The following is a 22842-nucleotide window of genomic DNA, read 5'->3' as shown; positions in this document are numbered from 1 at the left end:
GGACTATTTTATACATTGTAGAATAATAGTGAAGACATCAAAACTATGAAATAACACAATATGGAATCATGCAGTAACCAAAAAAGTGTTAAACAAATCTACATTTATTTTATATTTGAGGTTCTTCAAAGTAGCCACCCTTTGCCTTGATGACAGCTTTGCACACTCTTGGCATTCTCTCAACCAGCTTCATTAGGTAGTCACCTGGAATGCATTTCAATTATCAGGTGTGCCTTCTTAAAAGTTAATTTGTGGAATTTCTTTCCTTCTTAATGCGTTCGAGCCAATCAGTTGTGTTGTGACAAGGTAGGGGGGTATACAGAAGGTAGCCCTATTTGGTAAATGACCAAGTCCATATTATGGCAAGAACAGCTCAAATAATCAAAGAGAAATGACAGTCCATCATTACTTTAAGACATGAAGGTCAGTCAATACGGAACATTTCAAGAACTTTGAAAGTTTCTTCAAGTGCAGTCGCAAAAACCATCAAGCGCTATGATGAAACTGGCTCTCATGAGGACCGCCACAGGAATGGAAGACCCAGAGTTACCTCTGCTGCAGAGGATAAGTTCATTACAATTACCAGCCTCAGAAATTGCAGCCCAAATAAATGCTTCACAGAGTTCAAGTCACAGACACATCTCAACATCAACTGTTCAGAGGGGACTGTGTGAATCAGGCCTTCATGGTCGAATAACTGCATAGAAACCACTACTAAAGGACACCAATAAGAAGAAGAGACCTGCTTGGGCCAAGTAACACGAGCAATGGACATTAGACTGGTGGAAATTTGAGATTTTTGTTTCCAACCGCCGTGCCTTTGTGAGACGCAGAGTAGGTGAACGGATGATCTCTGTATTAGTAGTTCCCACCGTTAAGTATGGAGGAGGAGGTGTTATGGTGTGGGGGTGCTTTGCTGGTGAAACTGTCTGAGATTTATTTAGAGATCAAGGCACACTTAACCAGCATGGCTACCACAGCATTCTGCAGTGATACGCCATCCCATCTGGTTTGGGCTTAGTGGGACTATCACTTGTTTTTCAACAGGACATTGACCCAACACACCTCCAGGCTGTGTAAGGGCTATTTGACCAAGAAGGAGAGTGATGGAGTGCTGCATCAGATGACTTGGCCTCCACAATCCCCCAACCTCAACCAAATTGAGATGGTTTGGGATGAGTCGGACGGCAGATTGAAGGAAAAGCAGCCAACAAGTGCTCAGCATATGTTGGAAAAGCATTCCAGGTGAAGCTGGTTGAGAGAATGCCAAGAGTGTGCAAAGCTGTCATAAATGCAAATGGTGGCTATTTGAAGAATCTCAAATATAAAATATATTTTGTTTAACACTTTTTTGGTTACTACATGATTCCATATGTCTTATTTCATAGTTTTGATGTCGTCACTATTATTCTACAATGTAGAAAATAGTAAAAATAAAGAAAAACCCTTGAATGAGTGTAATGATGTCATGTCAAAGTATTGTGAGGACAGAGGAAGAGTTAAGAGATGAATGGTTTGGGGCCATGAAGTCTACATTGCATTATGTCAAAGTAGATTACTGATGTTTAGGATAGCATGAGTGATGTTTAGGATAGTGACTTGGGGCTAAAGAGTGATGAACATCAAAGACAGGGAGTGCCCATGGAGACTTGCCAGATGTATGCCAGGAAGATGGTAATAAAGGGTATATAAAGGAGATTGTTTCCTTTGTTCAAGTTAGTTCAACTGACGAAGGGCAAAGCCATGTCCGTTTGTTAGATGAACCCACGAGCTCGTGATTCAATAAATACTTGGTATGAAATCTCCACAGAATGTCTAAGTATATCCTTGCATCCTTGATTCTTTGATACCCGAGAAACTCATCATAACAATGAGTGTGTCCAAACTTTCGACTGGTACTGTATGTGTAGAGTCCGTGCTCCTTTTTGGTTCAATCACACAGTTTGGTCATTTGATGTAGTTGTATTAACTCCCCTTGCTAGGTTTGTTCTAGCTCAATTTTTCTGGCTAGCTGGTTAACTTGCTGTCTACATTTTTGTTGTGTGGCTATCTAGGGAGAGTCAAAACTTCTTCATTTGAGGCACAAAGTAGAGTAGAGTCATTATTTCTTGTCTTGAATTATTTTTTAGATTTGATTGTCTTCTCATTTTAAAAACAAAAAATAGATAAATAAATCAGTAGCTCATGTCTGTAGCTCTCTCTCTCTCTCTCTCTCTCTCTCTCTCTCTCTCTCTCTCTCTCTCTCTCTCTCTCTCTCTCTCTCTCTCTCTCTCTCTCTCTCTCTCTCTCTCTCTCTCTCTCTCTCTCTCTCATACAAACAGTGTATTCCAGAGTTGTTGGAACCTGGGCATTGAAATTTGTTTATGTGTTGTGTGTTTGATACATTTCTGATGTGCTTACTGCCTCACAGTTGTTTACTGCTATCAGCACAGGACATCCATTAAGGTGGCATCTCTTTATCAGATAACAGGGATCCAGGCTTTTAAGATGCCAATTAAAAGATGAAAACTGCTCTGTGAAAAAAGAGCAGATACTTCAATGACTGAGATAAATTGATACTTCAGTGCAGAGTAAATTTACCAGCTTTTTCAACGATAGCTAATTCGTATGATAGAAGCCTTTCACTCTTTCTCTGCCAGTAAAAACAATATTCAATAAGATCAAAAGTTGATATTGCTCTCTCTCTCTCTCTCTCTCTCTCTCTCTCTCTCTCTCTCTCTCTCTCTCTCTCTCTCTCACACACACACACACACACACACACACACACACACCCACACACACACACATACATACATACACACACGCTTTTAAATCTGTCAAACACATAACCCTACAATAGTAACATTTACAAATGATTTAAGCAGCAGGGTAAGTAGTCAGCATGTCTGTCATTTGACTTATAAACCTTTGGAAACTAGCGCACAGGGTCTATTTGACACCTTGTTCATTTTGATGTGGAGATTGCTGCTTGTCTTCACAAACGTAATCAAACTGTCAGTCCTGCTACCATACTCTGTCATTTTCACCCCAATCTCGCTAGCTATTTTCCACCTCTGTGAAGTAGATATGTTTATGGCAATTTTCCTCAGCCGATATTGTCACCCATTGACTTAAACATTCACAATGAACAGGACGGCAGATATCTGCCATTGTTCTTTCTGAACAGCCTTTGTATTCTGCTCGTGGATGCAAAATTACCACCACCCCTGTCTCCTGCAGTCTCCTCAAAATTGCCTTGACAAAATACCTGCCCATTACTTACTTTGGTCCCCTTGTCACTGCAAGCCATTAAAATAAAAACAGTTGGTGCTGACACGTGTCAAGGAAGGACACACATTCTGCCCTCTGAATTAGGTGTACCTGAAGGTCATTTTGAGGTCAGGATTTTTTTAGAATTACTACCGCTGTTTAAATTGTAGGCTGTACAGTAAATTGGATAATGGATTTTTTTTTTTTTTTTTTTTTTTTTTTTTTTTTTACCTTTATTTAACCAGGTAAGCCAGTTGAGAACAGGTTCTCATTTACAACTGCGACCTGGCCAAGATAAAGCAAAGTAGTGCAATAAAAACAACACAGAGTTACATATGGGGTAAAAAAAAAACATAAAGTCAGAAATACAACAGAAAATATATATACAGTGTGTGCAAATGTAGCAAATGTAGCAAATATGAATTGGGTAACTTCATGTAAGGCCTGGTGTCTTTGTCAAAGTGCTAAGTAAGCTTCCATTGTGTAATTGAATATGCCCTCAATAACCTAGTTGGTGAAGTAAAGTTAATAAGCGAATAATGTATGGCCATGATAAGCACATTTCTGTTGGTCATTTATAATTTATTTAATGAAGCTGTTGTTGACAACTTATGGCAATGAATCCATTCTGAGTCTAGGCACAATTACACATAGATGATTAATTGAGTATTAATTAAGGAGGCTTGACATTAACATTAGTATTCAACCCATAATCGTAACACTGCAGAAGGCTACATAGGGGCCAAGATTGTCCCCTAGAGCTTTCCCTATAGTGGATACCTGCAAATCTAAACTTCTTTAAAAAAAACAAACATTTTGAACGTCTTCTATAGGAGGGCACATCAAGGCCCTGTTAGGATAATTGTTATTGACAGGCCATTATGGTCCTTAGCTAACAAATGCCAGCAATACTAATCATATGATAATTTACAGATAGGATCATCCTACTCAATCAACATAATGCATTAAATAAAATCCTTCAAGCGCTATCATTACATTAGGACTAACACCCTGTCCTCTTATTTGAGACGATAATTAAAAGTGATAAAGTGCCCGAATCGACTAATCCCCAAGCGATCAGAAATACACTTTGTTACATATTCATCATAATGTAGCACCTTTGCTGAAGGATACACAGTAACTGAGGTCAATAGGAAAAATGATGGTAACTTCAATTGGAAACTAATACAATTTCACACTATACCACATGCACATTGTCATAAAATAGTAGTGCATCATGGAATAGTAGAGGAAGATATTCTTAAGAAAATTAAATGAATCGCTCGTACAATATGAAAGTAAACTTTGACTGAGGGCAGCTTGAAGTTAAATACTTGAAGCTCTTTGATGTGTTCTCTGATATCATCCTCTCCTCTCTTCTTATATCCCAGCTGCAGGGAGACACTCACTGACACTCACATTCTGTCATGGGAGAGAAAAGCTCATGGCTCTCTGACTTCTATTCCAGTTATTGGGTGGAAGTCATTTGGATCAAAATTGTAATTATTATCACCCCTCAATCTAAGTGTAAATGAAATGCTCCAAAAGCAATCTGCTGGAAATCATTAGTTTGGCATTCTCTTTTTGTTATGTTACTGCAGGCTGAGACAAAGACTGAGACTCAAGGCAAATGTTTCCAACATCTCCACAGACATTCAGTACACTACTTCCTTGTGGAGCATGGTGCCCCTGAGCTGTTCTCCCTCTTTCTCTCCCATGACAGCGTCAGTGAGTTGTGTGTTGCAAATGGCATCCTATTCCCTATTTAGTGCACTACTTTTGACCAAGGCCCATAGGAAGATACAGTATGTGCTTTATCATCCTCTCCAAGGTTTACACTACTGGAGTGTTCTGACTTAGTAGATAATGTATCGGTGACACCTTGATAGTTGGCTGTGAATGACTGCTGCAGAAATGTGACGCTTAATATTGGTCTTGCTTTCTGTGCTGGTGGTTTTGGCGCTCAAGGGTAGGGAATACTTCATTATGAGTTAATCATGCATTTTTAAATGAGTAATAATAACACTTGTTAGCGTAATATCCCTGATGTATTGTTGCCATATGTTTTCAAAGTCAATTTTCCACAATTATTTTCTAGCATAACACAGTGTGATACTTTTCCATACTGACATCATGACGACTTTTGATGGCACTTCTCTGCTTCAAAATTGGAAGGGGGTAAACTAGAATCCATGTGGGTCAAAGTTTAATGTTAGGCCGTGTCTGTTTATCTCAGGTCTCCATTGCCTGTGGTTGTTTAATTTCCAGTGGCTGTGGCAGAACAGTGTGAAGCAGATGAGTTGGAGCCCTGATGCACATCTGACAGCCTGGAGCAGCAGCCAGGGGGCATCCCAAATGGCACCCTATTCCCTATACAGTGCATTACTTTTGACCAGAGACCTATGAGCCTGGTCAAAAGTAGTGCACGATAAAGGGAATAGGGTGCCATTTGGGACACAACCACAGTCAGCCAGAAACTGCTGGGCAGCGTTGTCAGCAGCTGAAGGTGTCCCTGTTTATGCATCCATGCCCTCCTCCTGCTCTCTGCTGCTCTCCGAGCCAAACAAGTAATTGGATTTGATTGAAAAAAAATAGAGACATGCAGGCTCAATTGCACTCTGCTGCTCAGTGCTAGTGTGCTTAGCAGATCGAGGCCTTATCTGATGAGACATGCTAAACACCCCGAGAGCTTTTTAGCTATGGTCTCCGTTTCACATCTGCAACATTGTCAGATACTACTTTTTTTTTTAGAGTGATGTACTGCAATCTCAGGGTGATGAACGAACAGGAGGATATGTTGCATTCAAGAATAGCATTGTCTCTATGGTTGTGTCCCAAATGGCACCCCATTCCCTATATAGTGCACTATTTTTGACCAGGGCTCAGGGCCATTTTTTACGCACCCATTGTGTTGTTAACCAAGGTCAATGTCAGACATTCAGTGATGTCCTTTACCACAGGTCATGAAAATGGCATAATTACATCTTATTAACATTTGTGCTATCCTGGCAGGATGTGGTGGGGACCTTGTCCCAAATGGCATCCTATTAACAACGTAGTACACTACTTTTAACCAGGGCCCATAGGGCTCTGATCAAATGTTCTTGTGTTTTATATATGTTTCCACACTATGAGGTTTGAATAATACTGTGACATTTTGAAAATTATGATAATGCACTTATAGTGTAAGAGCTGTTTGAAAAGACCGCCTGAAATTTTAGCTTGTTTGGCTGGGTGGGGTTTTTGGTCAGGTTAGCGTTTTTCGTCATGAATCTTTCTGGATACAGAGTGTTCACTAGCTGCATAAAATCTGATTTTAACCCTAACCTTAACCACACTGCTAACCCTAATGCCTAACCCTAACCTTAAATTAAGGCCCAAACCTTAAATAAAAAAATATAGCCAATATTTACTTTGCAGGTGGCCTATCTAAGGGAAATCGCTCAGGACAAGACTCATGACAGTAAACTTCAACCTGCGGTTTTTGTACCGCTAATAGACCAATTACAAAAAGAGTTTGCCCTCCTCTCCGCCAATAACAGCTAGTTTTCAGGTTACACATCCCTCCCGTTAGGCTCCTCCAATTAGGCCCCTATCTTAGACCACTCCCAGACAGTCCTAGCAAAATTCTTGCTTGATAAATAGGATTTTGCTAAGAAGCTATTTTTGTTTCTTTTTGACCATTTTAATTGAAAACAATCACAGTAAGGTCAGTAGCAATGCGTGGATAAAATCACTGGGGAAGACGAGCCAGAAAAAAAAGCCATACTACAACCTATGTGTTGTGATAATTGCGTTGTTTGCTCTATAACCTGTTAGTTCATATGCCTTGCCACTGTGATATATAGGCCTAAGGCCGAGACAATAAGAAGACACAGTTGCATAATAAATCAAATCAAATCAAATCAAATGTTATTGGCCACATGCGCCGAATACAACAGGTGCTTACTTACAGCCCTTAACCAACAGTGCATTTATTTTTTAATAAAAAAGTAAAATAAAACAACAACAAAAAATTGTTGAGAAAAAAAGAGCAGAAGTAAAATAAAATAACAGTAGGGAGGCTATATATACAGGGGGGTACCGGTGCAGAGTCAATGTGCGGGGGCATCGGCTAGTTGAGGTAGTTGAAGTAATATGTACATGTGGGTAGAGTTAAAGTGACTATGCATAAATAATTAACAGAGTAGCAGCAGCGTAAAAATATGGGGTGGGGGGGCAGTGCAAATAGTCCGGGTAGCCATGATTAGCTGTTCAGGAGTCTTATGGCTTGGGGGTAGAAGCTGTTGAGAAGTCTTTTGGACCTAGACTTGGCACTCCGGTACCGCTTGCCGTGCGGTAGCAGAGAGAACAGTCTATGACTAGGGTGGCTGGAGTCTTTGACAATTTTGAGGGCTTTCCTTTGTTTCATCACAAAACCGGAGAGCAACCTCTGCCTGCTGAAGTCCACAAGTATATTGCATGTAACAAACAGTTACATGACCTACAGCATGTTCAAGCAAGTTAATGTTGCTGACATTTTCGGATTACTAAACAACTATTGATTTAGAACCACAGAGAGTTTCCGCAAGTCGCAAAGAAAACAAGCGCTTCCTCAACTATTCCAGCACCATTTCAACTTTAACATTTCAACATCATCAAATCACCTAAAGTGCATTCGGAAAGTATTCAGGCCCCTTGACTTTTTCCACATTTTGTTAATTACAGCATTATTCTAAAATTGATTAAATAAATTGTTTTCCTCATCAATCTATACACAATAACCCAGGGGTTATCCTCCTCTGTTTCATAAACAAACTATGACTCTATCATCCAGTACACGCTTTTAGTTTTTATTGTCCTAGGCTACCTGGCTAAAATGCTTGCTCACTAGCCTAACTTCCTTTCATGGGCAACGATGAGCCAGCTAGTTAACATTAGCTTACTACATCTAGCTACATATTGAACTTCCATCCTCTCAGGCCAGGGGCACAATGTATGAATTTAGGGTTGGATTAGAATCTCTGTTATAATCATTGAACAGTACGGAGAATTAAGTAAAACCAGAAGTCCAAATCCCTATCTCCATCCTTTGATAATTTAGGAAAGGGACAATTTTAGCTAGCTAGCTAGCCACCGGAGGACAACGACACAACGAGATGCAACAATTCAAGTTTTTTCTGTCAATGACGTTTTGCTTTTGATGTGATGTGATGGGTGTGAAGCCAAATCCAAACTGGCTTCCCTTGACACTTTTTTTTTGGTGCGCCAGGACCATTCACAGCTGAGATCACTCAGTTTAGCTCAACGCTGTTTGCTATTATTTTATACTTTTTTTATCAAGGGAGGCCAAATGCTCATTGGCTTCCCTTGCATTCAATGCTACGGGCGGTAACAATGTCATACTTTTTTTGATCAGACAGCATCAGATAGATGGGCTACACATACATTCAGCGTCTTGCGAATAGAAGGAAAATCATGAAACACAAAAAGACAAAATAAATTATTTGGTAAATTATTAAAATTTTTTGGTCATTTAGCAGACGCTCTTATCCAGAGCGACTTACAGGAGCAATTAGGGTTAAGTGCCTTGCTCAAGGGCACATCGACAGATTTTTCACCTAGTCGGCTCGGGGATTAGAACCAGCGACCTTTCGGTTACTGGCACAACGCTCTTAACCACCAAGCTACATCGGCAGTGCCACACATGGAGAGAAGACACTTGACCACTTTTATTCTCCCTTCAGAGACGGCTACACTCTTAGAAAAAAAAGTATTCCAAAAGGGTTCTTTGCAGAGGGATAGGGTTCTACCAGGAACCATTTTGATCTGAGGATCCCTTTTTGGAAGAGAAGGGTTCTTTGTAAGGCAAAGGGTTCTACCTAGAACCTTTATCATCCTAAGAACAGTTTTCGGAGGAAACGGTTCTTTGATCATTCTTTGGAAAGCAAGAAGGATTCTTTGGAAGACAAGAAGGGTTCTACATAGAACCATATATCATATTTCCCAGCATGCTCTATTGCAGGGGGATTTTCTGAATTGTATTTTTGCATTGGTTGATACATTTTATGCTACACCAAGATATATAACATACATGTTCAATTATTGGATATCTCTGGCTGGATTCCAATAGGAATTACACATCACTTTGCAAGCCAGCATAATGTGACTTGCAGGCCTGATGTGGCCTGTAAACCAGGATTTTCTTAACACCACTGTGTTAGGGTAAACTCCCAAAGAAAGGCCTTATATGTAATGTATTGTCATAAAGAATTACATTTTAAAGGCTAATAAGGCTGCCGGAACTGTTCATAGAAGGTTTTAGGAAGAACCTTTAGATGATAAAATTGTTATTCGTAGAACCCTTCATAGAGGGTTCAAGTCAAAACCCTTCATATAGGGTTCTAGGTAGAACCATATACAGGTTTTTTTTTCTAAGGAACCCTACATAGAGGGTTCTAGGTAGAACTCTCTGCAAAGGGTTATACCTAGCACCAAAAAACAGTTCCCCTATTAGGACAAACCGAATATCCCTATATGGTTCTACTAAGCACCTTTTTTTCTAAGAGTGTACAAGGCCCTCCCTCTGTCACTGGGTTCATCAGGAAGTTCATAGAGCAGGGGTGTCGAATTCATTTCGCTTTAACAAGGTCCGGAGGGCCTCACTGAAAATGTGCTAAAAATAGTCCTCTATCCATCGTTTTTTGAATTTTCGATGCTCCCTGACTGTATAGTGATTATTAATGAGCTGGACAGTCAAGAAACCGTATGAATATATCTCCATGATCATTTCTACACGGTTTCTATTTGGTTTTAGTCATTTTAAAGTATATCACCTCCACCTTGCTCGACACCCTAGACCCACTACAATTTGCATACTGCCCCAACAGATCCACAGATGACGAAATCACCGTTGCACTGCACATCTTTACATTTTAGTCATTTAGCAGATGCTCTTATCCAGAGCGACTTACAGTTAGTGAGTGCATACATAATTTTTTCATACTGGCCCCCCGTGGGAATCGAACCCACAACCCTGGCGTTGCAAATGCCATGCTCTACCAACTGAGCTACATCCCTGCCGGCCATTCCCTCCCCTACGCTGGGCCAATTGGGTCTCCCGGTCGCGGCCAGCTACGACAGCGCCTGGATACGAACCAGGATCTCTAATGGCGCAGCTAGCACTGCGATGCAGTGCCTTAGACCACTGCGCCACTCACTCTATCCCACCTGGACAAGAGGATTACCTATGTGAGAATGCTGTTCATAGACTACAGCTCTGCCTTCAATACTATAGTGCCCTCCAAACTTGTCACTAAGCTCAGGGCCTTGGGTCTGAAACCCTCCCTTTGCAACTAGGTCCTAGATTTCCTGACGGCCCGACCCCAGGTGGTGAGCGTAGGCAACAACACCTCTGCCACGCTGATCCTCAACACGGGGGCCCACCAGGGGTGTGTGCTCAGCCCCCTCCTGTACTCCCTGTTCACCCATGACTGCGTGGCTAAGCACGACTCCAACTCAATCATCATCATTGCTGACGACACGACAGTGGTACGCCTGATTACCAACAACGACTAGACAGCCTACAGGGAGGAGGTTAGAGCCCTTGTGGAGTGGTGCCAGGAAAATAACCTCCCCCTCAACGTAAAGAAAAACAAAGGAGCTGATCGTGGACTACAGGAGACAGAAGAGGGAGCACACCACCATCCACATTGACAGGGCTGCAGTGGAGAGGGTCAAAAGCTTCAAGTTCCTTGGCGTGCACATCACTGAGGACCTGAAATGGTCCCACCCCACAGACACTGTGGTGAAGAAGGCGCAACAGCGCCTTTACAACTTCAGGCGGCTGAAGAAATTCGGCATGGCACTTAAGACACTCACAAACTTGTACAGATACACCATTGAGAGCATTCTATAAATAAAAATAATTAGTCATTTAGCAGACGCTCTTATCCAGAGCGACTTACAGGAGCAATTAGGGTTAAGTGCCTTGCTCAAGGGCACATCGACAGATTTTTCACCTAGTGGGCTCGGGGATTAGAACCAGCGACCTTTCGGTTACTGGCACAACGCTCTTAACCACTAAGCTACCTGCCGCCCCATTCTGTCAGGCTGCATCACCGCCTGGTACGGCAACTGCACCACCCTCAACCGAATGACTCTCCAGAGGGTGGTGCAGTCAGCCCAATGCATCACCAGAGGCACGCTGCCTGCTCTCCAGGACATTTACAGCACTTGGTGTCACGTTCTGTTCACTCTGCTACCATCTACCAGACAGAGACTGTACAGGTGCATCAACACCGGGACCAAAAGACTGAAAAACATCTATCCCCAGGCCATCATACTGTTGAACAGCCATCACGCAATCTCCTGTAGTAAGCGACAAAGAGAGACTCACTCACACAAAACACACACACAAGCTCACACACACACGCTGACTCCTGTACTCACATATACACTCACACTCACACACACACAGCCAATGCTGCTGTCCCTTGAGACATTTCTTTTATACTATTTTTCACACTGTGTAGTCATATACTGTATTCTTGACATGGCTCATTCTAATATACTGTTTCTACTGCTGTACATCACATTTTTGTTACATTGTTTATACACATCGCATATTTATATACAGGATTCTTGACATAGCTCACTGTAATATATCTACTGCTGCACATATCATTCTAAGTATATATTTTGGTGTATATACACATGGATTGCATTTGGATTACTGATACAGTGTTATTTGGGTTGTTAATGGGATTCGTTCTGACATATGTGGTTTCTAGTTTTTGATTATTTGTGTACTTGTTTTACATTGTTACTGCACTGTTAGGAGCTAGTAACACAAGCATTTTGCTGCCCCTCTATAACATCTGCTAAATTGTGTACGCAACCAATAAACAAAACAGGCTTAAACGACAGAACATTCTTCTTTGACTTGAGCGTATCCTGAAGGCATCTGTCAATGTTGTTTCTCTGTTCGATCGCTGCCCTGGGCTAAGGATTAGCTGTATAGTAGACTGGCTGTCAGTGAAGCAGCTCAGCTCCACATGGCACCTCTCTGAGCCAAAGGACTAAAAGTTCCTCACCCCCCATTATAACATACTACTCGCCTCCAGGAAAGGGCCCCCAAGACATCTTGCCCTCTGCAAATGACTAACTTTCTGCCTGTCCATCCTTTGGATCTATGGTGTCATTACTCAATTCCCAGCCTTCTCCCTGGCCACAAGGTGTCAATGCTTCCCTATCTCTGTCTGTCAAAGAGACGGGCAGCCCGCAGCGCGTGATTGATGGGGTCCTTTTTAAATCCATGGCTTGAGGGGGAGCATCGAGGACACAGTGTGGTATTTCTCTGGGGTGGATTTGACTCTATCTACCATGTGCCAGATGTGGCCATTGTCTTAATGGCTCAAGCACTAAGGGGTGTCATAAATTGTACATCATACAGGAGAGTGGAGATGCCAGGGACGCTTATCACAGCTTCTAAAGATCACCCTAGCAAACCTCCCCCCCAAAAAATGTAATAGCACAGAGTTTTTAAACCATCTTTGGTTATAATGTCAGACAAGAGCTCAAGCCCTCTTTGGAAATGCTTGACAAGTGGTGCAGATGTGACGGCAAAGTAAACCATATCTTCAAATACATACTCTACCTAGAAATGCAATCAAATCTCTCACCATGCCTACTGACTTGATAACAGACATGATACTTCTAAAGTTAATTTGTTTTTGTAGTTCACCACAATTATATTTTTCATCCCTAGATTATTTTAGCAAGCACAATGCAAAGCTTCAAAACTTATTTTTTTTAAAGGCCCAGTGCAGTCAAAAACATGATATTCCTGTTTATATATATATATATATATATATATATATATATATATATATATATATATATATATATATAAATATTTATATATATATATATTTCCACATTATAAGGTTGGAATAACACTGTGAAATTGTGAAAATTATGAAAATTCCCTTTTAGTGTAAGAGTTGTTTGAAAAGACTGCTTGAAATTTTGGCCTGCCTGGTGACATCAGAGTTCCAAACCTCTCTGCCAGTTTCAGTTTCGCCCTCCCCACTCAGACCACTACCAGACAGTCCTAGCAAAATTAAAGCTTGAGAAATGGTTGTTTGCAAACAAGCCATTTTTGTTTATTTTTTTACAATTTTAATTGAAGACGATCACAGTAAGTTACTAGATATTGAGATAAAAAACGGCTGCATTGGACTTTAAAAAAATAAAATAAAATACCTGTTTAATTTAATCGTGGTATCTGCATGGTTTCTTTTTTTATGCAGGTTACTGTAGTGCATTTAAAGCTACTGTAGCTAGGTGTTAGATCACGTGTGCTGCAGTGCAACTCATTTCTATAGGCTTTACATTTTACAGGAAGTTAATTACTGTCCTATCAGCTTCACTGTGGATCAATATGTGTCTAAAAGGGCTGTTTCAAGGAGCACTGCAGACCTCATTAACTGACCTTCAGCCCCTGATCAAGGATAGAGAATTGACAATGACAGAGCCATGGCCGCAGGCAGACCGGCCTGCTGTAGCTAGCCGCGTGCACATGACTGTAATTCAATGTGCAGATGTCAAAAGACTGATCATGAATGCACCCCATCCTCCCTCTAAAGTAGGACAACTGCATGTGTGTATGCGTGTGACAACTCTGCTTGGTCACTCAAACACTGACATAGGCACGAGGCACACTCCCACTGTTCTGAAAATCATAGCCCAATCAATTTGGATTGATCTTTGTCGGCAGTGTCTCGCAGTAAAGTCAGCATCAGGGGGCAATATAAATGCCTGTGGAGATTGACATGTTGTTCTTACATTTTAGTAAAACATTATATTGTAATCTGCAACCAAGGAGAGAAAAAACATCCTTAAAACATCCCACATCTGTATCCAGTACCCACCCCATATCCTCGACTCATTGCCATCCATCTCATGTCTTAGAGACAGTTTAGAGCAGGGGTGTCAAACGTCCGGCCCGCGGGCCGGATCAGGCCAGCAAACGGGTTTAATCCGGCCCTGAGATGATTTTGTAAAGTATAAAAATGAGCTGCAATTTTTCAATAAAATAAACTGCTGTTCCAATTGTGTCCACTGGATGGCGCAATAGCAATTGTGTTAAGCAAGCAAACTGTTTATACCGGGGCAGAGCAAATAGGTCAAGCAAGTGCAGCCAGTCCGGATGAGCTACTTTGTTTTGCCCGCGATATTTATTACGGCTTCTACTTTTAACATTATGTGCTTTGGCACCCTCATTGCCCCAATATGTCTCTGTCAAAAAAGAGAAAAGTGGACGCAGAGTGCAGAGTGTTCCAAGAAAAATTGTCATCCTTCTATTTATTCACGGAATTGAATGGGAAAGCTGTATGTTTGGTGTGTTCACAGCATGTTGCAGTGCTGAAAGAATATAACCTTCGTCGCCACTATGTGAGTCTTCATGCCGACAAATATGACAACTTTCAAGGACAGAGGAGAAGAGAGAAGGTGAATGAACTGTTGGCGGGTCTGAAGAAACAGCAGTCTGTGTTTACTCACAGCCGAGACATCAGTGACGCTGCAGTGAAAGCTAGCTACCTCATTGCTAATGAAATCGCAGTGGCTTCAAAACCATTTAGTGAGGGTGAATTTGTAAAAACATGCATGATGAAGGCAGCGGAGATTGTGTGCCCTGAATAGCACCAGGCTTTTGCAAATATCAGCCTGACAAGAAACACAGTTGCAGACAGGATTTCCGATCTTTCAGTGGATTTGGACAGCCAGTTGAAGCAAAAAGTAAAGTAATTTATTGCGTTTTCGGTTGCAATTGATGAAAGCACGGACATTACAGATGTTGCACAACTGGCCATTTTCATCCGCAGAGTTGATGACACATTGACCGTCACCGAGGAGTTCGTGGAGTTGGTGCCGATGACAGATACAACGACAGCAGCTGATATTTTCACTGCACTCGTCAGCGCGCTGGACAGGGTCGGAGTGGACTGGTCCCGCGCTGTCAGCCTGGCTACAGATGGTGCGCCCTCAATGATCGGGAAAAAAGCAGACGTTGTGACAAAGTTCAGAGAGAAAGTGCAATCTGCAAATGGAGGACGTGATTTTTGGACTTTTCACTGTATTTTGCACCAGGAGGCTTTGTGTTGCAAGTCATTAAAGATGGATAATGTCATGAAGGTGGTTATTATTTTTATTATATTATTATTATATTATTATATTATATTTGTAGCTCAGCTGGTAGAGCACGGCGCTTGTAACGCCAAGGTAGTGGGTTCGATCCCCGGGACCACCCATACACAAAAATGTATGCACGCATGACTGTAAGTCGCTTTGGATAAAAGCGTCTGCTAAATGGCATATTATTATTATTATTATTATTATTATTATTATATTATTATTATATTATTATTATTATATTATCCAAACTGTTAATTTCATCCGATCCAGAAGCCTGAATCAACGTCAGTTTGACAGCCTTCTCAGAGAGAAAGACCACATCTATGGCCTGCCATACCACACTGAGGTAAGATGGTTAAGCCGAGGTGCTGTGCTGAGGCGTTTCTTTGATTTACGAGAAGAAATTGAACAGTTCATGGAAGAAAAGGGCAAACCAGTGTTAGAATTTCATTCCGCAGAATGGATGCAGGACCTTGCATTTATGGTGGATGTTACAGAGCACCTGAATAACTTGAACAAACAGCTGCAAGGGTGCAACAAAGTTGCCACGCAGTATTATGACAGCATACGTTCTTTCAAGTTGAAGCTGTCATTGTGGGAGACGCAACTCGCCGGTGGTGATGCAGCTCACTTCCCCTGTCTGAAAAATGTGTGCGCGACCCAACATGTGGCAGACATGAAGCGGTTCAAAGATAAAATAACGGGACTGTTAAGGGAGTTTGAGCAACGCTTTCAGATTTTTGGTGAACTGGAGAAAGACTTCAACGTTTTTTGTTCGCCATTAACCGTGAATCCCTCTGATCTGCCCGTCAGCATCCAACTTGAAATAATATACTTGCAGTATGACTCGGATTTGAAGGGCAAATTTGCCGCAGCTGGCTTGGACACATTTTATCAGAATCTCTTGCCAGGTTACCCCAACTTGACAGCCCTCGCTGCAAAACTGTTGTGCATGTTTGGAACCACATATCTTTGTGAGCAAGTTCTCTGTAATGAGCATAAATAAAACAAAGCTGCGCTCAAGGCTCACGCACAAGCACTTGAATCACATCCTGAAGTTGGCTGCCACTCAGGATGTGACGCCTGATATTGATGCGCTGGTGAAAGCTAAAAGATGCCAGGTATCAGGAGTCAAATAAACTATGCAACCCCACTTAAAGTGCTGCATGAGACACCCTGATATAGTTCTGTGATCTGTGATATACAGTGGGGAAAAAAAGTATTTAGTCAGCCACCAATTGTGCAAGTTGTCCCACTTAAAAAGATGAGAGAGGCCTTTAATTTTCATCATAGGTACACGTCAACTATGACAGACAAAATGAGAGAAAAAAATCCAGAAAATCACATTGTAGGATTTTTTATGAATTTATTTGCAAATTATGGTGGAAAATATGTATTTGGTCAATAACAAAAGTTTCTCAATACTTTGTTATATACCCTTTGTTGGCAATGACACAGGTCAAACGTTTTCTGTAAGTCTTCACAAGGTTTTCACACACTATTTTGGCCCATTCCTCCATGCAGATCTCCTCTAGAGCAGTGATGTTTTGGGGCTGTCGCTGGGCAACACGGACTTTCAACTCCCTCAAATATTTTCTATGGGGTTGAGATCTGGAGACTGGCTAGGCCCAGTGGCGGCTCCTGAAAAAATTCTCAGGAGGGGCAATTTTTCTGATGATTTAGGTGACCTACACACGTGCACGAGTCCGTGCACGCGATTCCAGATATCTTTACCTCTGAATAAACTGCCTTTATTATACCATATCCACCCTGTCCAAAGTCTCTACTTGGTCTCAGTTCTCCAGTAAACTTGTGATTATCAACAGTACACAACGGTAACAAACAATTGGGGGAACTCACGGGGCAGATAGTAACCACTTAAAAGGAAGCGATTCCCAAACCTTCCATAACAAAGCCATCACCTACAGAGAGATGAACTTGGAGAAGAGTCCCCTAAGTAAGCTTGTCCTGGGCCTCTGTTCACAAACACAAACAGACCCCACACAGCCCCAGGACAACAACAACAACAACAACAACAACAACACAATTAGACCCAACCAAATCATGAGAAAACAAAAAGATAATTACTTGACACATTGGAAAGAACAAACAAAAAAACAGAGCAAACTAGAATGCTATTTGGCCCTAAACAGAGAGTACACAGTGGCAGAATACCTGACCACTGTGACTGACCCAAACTTAATGAAAGCTTTGACTATGTACAGACTCAGTGACCATAGCCTTGCTATTGAGAAAGGCCGCCGTAGGCAGACCTGGCTCTCAAGAGAAGACAGGCTATGTGCACACTGCCCACAAAATGAGGTGGAAACTGAGCTGCACTTCCTAACCTCCTGCCAAATGTATGACCATATTAGAGACACATATTTCCCTCAGATTACAGCGATCCACAAAGAATTCGAAAACAAACCCAATTTTGATAAACTCCCTTATCTACTGGGTGAAAAACCACAGTGTGCCATCACAGCTGCAAGATTTGTGACCTGTTGCCACAAGAAAAGGGCAACCAGTGAAGAACAAACACCATTGTAAATACAACCCATATTTATGTTTATTTATTTTCCCATTTGTACTTTAACTATTTGCACATTGTAACAACACTGTATATATACATAATATGACATTTGAAATGTCTTTATTCTTTTGAAACTTCTGAGTGTAATGTTTACTGTTAATATTTATTGTTTATTTCACTTTTGTTTACTATCTACTTCCCTTGCTTTGGCAATGTTAACACACGTTTCCCATGCCAATAAAGCCCTTAAATTGAATTGAATTGATAGTAAGGTCGCAATGACACAGAAAGCAGTTCAATGTCGGGGTACAGAGTCGCTCTCTTACCAGGATCGCGGTCCGCTCTGACCAGGGTGAAGGTGGCCGGCTCCACTTCTCTGTCCGGGACTCATCCAGCCAAGTCTCCCAGCTGTATTGGGATTCAGCTGCCAGCAGCGTTTTCATTATTTAGTCCGTTCGTAGCGGGTATGTACACGATCAACAAGATCAGTCCAAAACCAACCACTGGAAATCCATGGTTGGCAGAATGTTTGTAAACTAAGTCTACAAATTAAAAACATAAAATAACGCCGCACTGCAGGTCGCAACAGAGACGCTTCTAGCCGCCATTGTCTTAGTTACGTTCAACGTTACGTCACGTATGACGAAAGCGCGTAAGTGCAAGCCCACAGACACCCATAGAGAATGTATTGAAAGCTTTGAAATGTGAAAAAAATAGATTTTACATGACAGGCTATGAGAGACTTCTGGGCGATTTTCAACTTGACTGAAATCGCCCCAAAAACGGGCGGGGCCATTTGAAGCACGACTTTAGCCTGATTTGACATTTAGTGGCTGGCAGATCAGACGTGAACACTGATAACTGCTGTTGCCGTGATATAATTGATTAGAAAAAAAATCCCTTCCTTTTCCCGTTTGGCAGTGCGTCGCCCATATCGCCCTATTGAACAAGCCGTCCCTGGCTAGGCCACTCCAGGACCTTGAAATGCTTCTTACGAAGCCACTCCTTCGTTGCCTGGGCAGTGTGTTTGGGATCATTGTCATGCTGAAAGACCCAGCCACGTTTCATCTTCAATGCCCTTGCTGATGGAAGGAGGTTTTCACTCAAAATCTCACGATACATGGCCCCATTCATTCTTTCCTTTACACGGATCAGTCGTCCTGGTCCCTTTGCAGAAAAACAGCCCCAAAGCATGATGTTTACACCCCCATGCTTCACAGTAGGTATGGTGTTCTTTGGATGCAACTCAGCATTCTTTGTCCTCCAAACACGACGAGTTGAGTTTTTACCAAAAAGTTCTATTTTGGTTTCATCTGACCATATGACATTCTCCCTATCCTCTTCTGGATCATCCAAATGCACTGTAGCAAACTTCAGACGGGCCTGGACATGTACTGGCTTAAGCAGGGGGACACGTCTTGCACTGCAGGATTTGAGTCCCTGGCGGCGTAGTGTGTTACTGATGGTAGGCTTTGTTACTTTGGTCCCAGCTCTCTGCAGGTCATTCACTAGGTCCCCCTGTGTGGTTCTGGGATTTTTGCTCACCATTCTTGTGATCATTTTGACCCCACGGGGTGAGATCTTGCGTGGAGCCCCAGATCGAGGGAGATTATCAGTGGACTTGTGTGTCTTCCATTTCCTAATAATTGCTCCCACAGTTGATTTCTTCAAACCAAGCTGCTCACCTATTGCAGATTCAGTCTTCCCAGCCTGGTGCAGGTCTACAATTTTGTTTCTGGTGTCCTTTGACAGCTCTTTGGTCTTGGCCATAGTGGAGTTTGGAGTGTGACTGTTTGAGGTTGTGGACAGGTGTATTTTATACTGATAACAAGTTCAAACAGGTGCTATTAATACAGGTAACGAGTGGAGGACAGAGGAGCCTCTTACAGAAGAAGTTACAGGTCTGTGAGAGCCAGAAATATTGCTTGTTTGTAGGTGACCAAATACTTATTTTCCACCATCATTTGCAAATAAATTCATTAAAAATCCTACAATGTGATTTTCTGGATTATTTTTTCTTAATTTGTCTGTCATAGTTGACGTGTACCTATGATGAAAATTACAGGTCTCTCTCATCTTTTTAAGTGGGAGAACTTGCACAATTGGTGGCTGACTAAATACTTGTTTTCCCCACTGTACTTCTGTGAATCACTGAGGCATTGTGTGTTTGTGTGTTGTTTGTCCTCAGAATTTCAAATAGCTTGAGGTGTTTTATGATTAATAGTGATGTTGTGCTTTTGGACACACTGTCCTCAGGCTCCAGCTTTATGTTTATATGTTTTTATGTTGATGTGCTATTGTTTTTAATTTATTTTATTTTATTTGTATATTTAACCTATTCTTGACTCTGTGGTTCTTGCACTTGTTTGGGGAACAGGATTTCATTATTTGTATCTACATTTCTGCCTGAGAAATGACACCCTGATATAGTTCTGTGATCTGTGAAACAGTTCTGTGAATCACTGAGGCATTGTGTGTTTGTGTGTTCTTTTTCTTTAGAATTTTCAAATAAACTTGAGGTGTTTTATGATTAATAGTGATGTTGTGCTTGTACTATTTTGGACACACTGTCCTCAGGCTCCAGCTTTATGTTTTATGTTGATAGTATTAAAACAAAGAAAACAATCTGAAGTTGTTGTTTTTAAGTTATATATACCATGATTTTACCGGTCCGGCCCACTTGGGAATAGATTTTCCTCCATGTGGCCCCTGAGCTAAAATGAGTTTGACACCCCTGGTTTAGAGGTAACTGACAGTTTAAAAAAATTACAACGCCTTGTGTCATTCAACCATCACTGACGGATGTTTTGATTTAGCTGTCTCATATACACAATATGACCAGGCAGTTAGTTACCTGACCTAAAGCCACGCAGTTCCATCACACTGTCTGTAAAGCCAACCGTGACACTGCACTTCCAGATTATGAGCCCTGACCATGACGATAATGCAAATAGCCACCTCAAGGGCACTGTGCAGTAGGATGAAAACATGTCAGACCTGATTCCACCCAGCTTCTCACTGTCCAGATGAATTACCAAAGGCCCCACGTAAGATCAGAAAAGCTGGCATGGCTTGCTTGGCCCTGGTTCTGTCTGTCACCCCGTATGCCATTGTTCTATAATGTTACTGCAGTGGGCTAAATCAGGGTCACACAGAGTGATTCTTGGTAGTCTTAAACAAATCTAATTTGAAATAAAAGTATACACCTCACACACATGATGATGGGCTTAAGAAAAAGAAGACACCTGTAACATGTCAGATATAGAGTTGATTCAATTTTGAATCCCAATATTACACTTTATATACATCACAGAAGACTGAAATATATCACAGCTTTTTGACATAGAAACACCAGATTTTTGTTGTTTATTGTAATTTTTTAACCTCTTTTTCGATCTTGTCTCATCACTGCAACTCCCCCAACGAGCTCAGGAGTGGCGAAGGTCGAGTCATGCGTCCTCCGAAACATGACCCGTCAAACCATGCTTCTTAACTCGGAAACCAGCTGCACCAATGTGTCGGAGGAAACACCGTTCAACTGACGACCGAAGTCAGCCTGCAGGCGCCCGGCCTGCCGTAAGGAGTCGCTAGAGCGCAATGAGCCAAATAAAACACCCCCCCACGCCAAACTCTCCCCTAACCCGGACGACGCTGGGCCAATTGTGCACCGCCCTATGGGACTCCCGGTCACGGCCGGTTGTGACACAGCTTGGGATCGAACCCGGGTCTGTAGTGACGCCTCAAGTAATGCGATGCAGTACCTTAGACCGCTGCACCACTCGGGGGGCCTTAAATTTTTTTTTTTTATTAATGATGAAATTATAACAAATATTAATAACATTTTGGTCATTGACTGCAGGAAAGGGCTATGTTACACCCTGCACATCTACACCATTGATGGATTTCATTAGTAACAGAGAAAGAGAAACAAACCATTATGATTGCTTGACAGACCGACAAACTCTAAGTACACATAGCCCAGAGGCGAGTTCAACAAGGCTTCTGTTTGCAGCGAACATGTTGCCAGAGTAACAATTTCAGTTGAACAATTTGAATGAACATTCCAAAATGTTACGGTAAAACATCAAACAGCTACTTTTTGTAAGGATTACTGTGGATTTTAGTGACAATATTCCAACTGAAAATGACTTAGCTATTCCTACTAAATATAGTAGAAAGTCTACATGGCCAATTGATTATTTTTAGCGTCAGTTTAGACCTAAAACAGACACTTACGTTCACCGCACACTATCTTCTCAAACTGTTAGCTAACGTTAGCGAATGGTCACGGCTAACACAAAACAAATGGAATATGTTAGCTAACGTTAGCCAATGTTCGTTAACTATTTCCCTTGTTGAACGCACCTCAGATTTGTTTGTTTGCTTTTGAAATTTTGATTGGAGTGCTTTCATGTGTAGCTCATTAGAAAATAATAGGGCATTGCAGAGAGATCAAACCCCTGGCTCCATCTTCTTATGACAGATGTTTGTTTTAGTTTTACAATTAAATATGTAGCAGTTATCTCTCTCTTCTTTGCCCACACTCGTATCATTAAAGTCAGCAGAACCATGTTGTCCTTGGGGGCCTTTCCATAACTCTTCCATAGCTCTTCTAGGTTGTTTCACTGAGTACATTTTCTGATTGTTTTTTTATTATTATTTCATGGCACTTTGGCAAAAAATCATCCAAACGATGGTACCTTAGATTACCGTTGTTTTGGCTCTCATATTTTTACTGCCAGTAATGACAGTTAATTGTTGGTTCCAGACGTCAGAGCTAGTTACTAATTATCCCCCTCAGACAGCTTCCCACTGGGCACACCATGTAATTTCAACGTAGACATTTTGGTAATATTTGTTTGAGATGTTGATCAATGAGATTT

Source organism: Coregonus lavaretus (genome assembly GCF_964263955.1).
Source record: "Coregonus lavaretus genome assembly, chromosome: 19".
Classification (NCBI taxonomy): Eukaryota; Metazoa; Chordata; class Actinopteri; order Salmoniformes; family Salmonidae; genus Coregonus; species Coregonus lavaretus.
The sequence above is the reverse complement of the archived record's forward strand: the minus strand, read 5'-3'. Positions refer to the sequence as shown.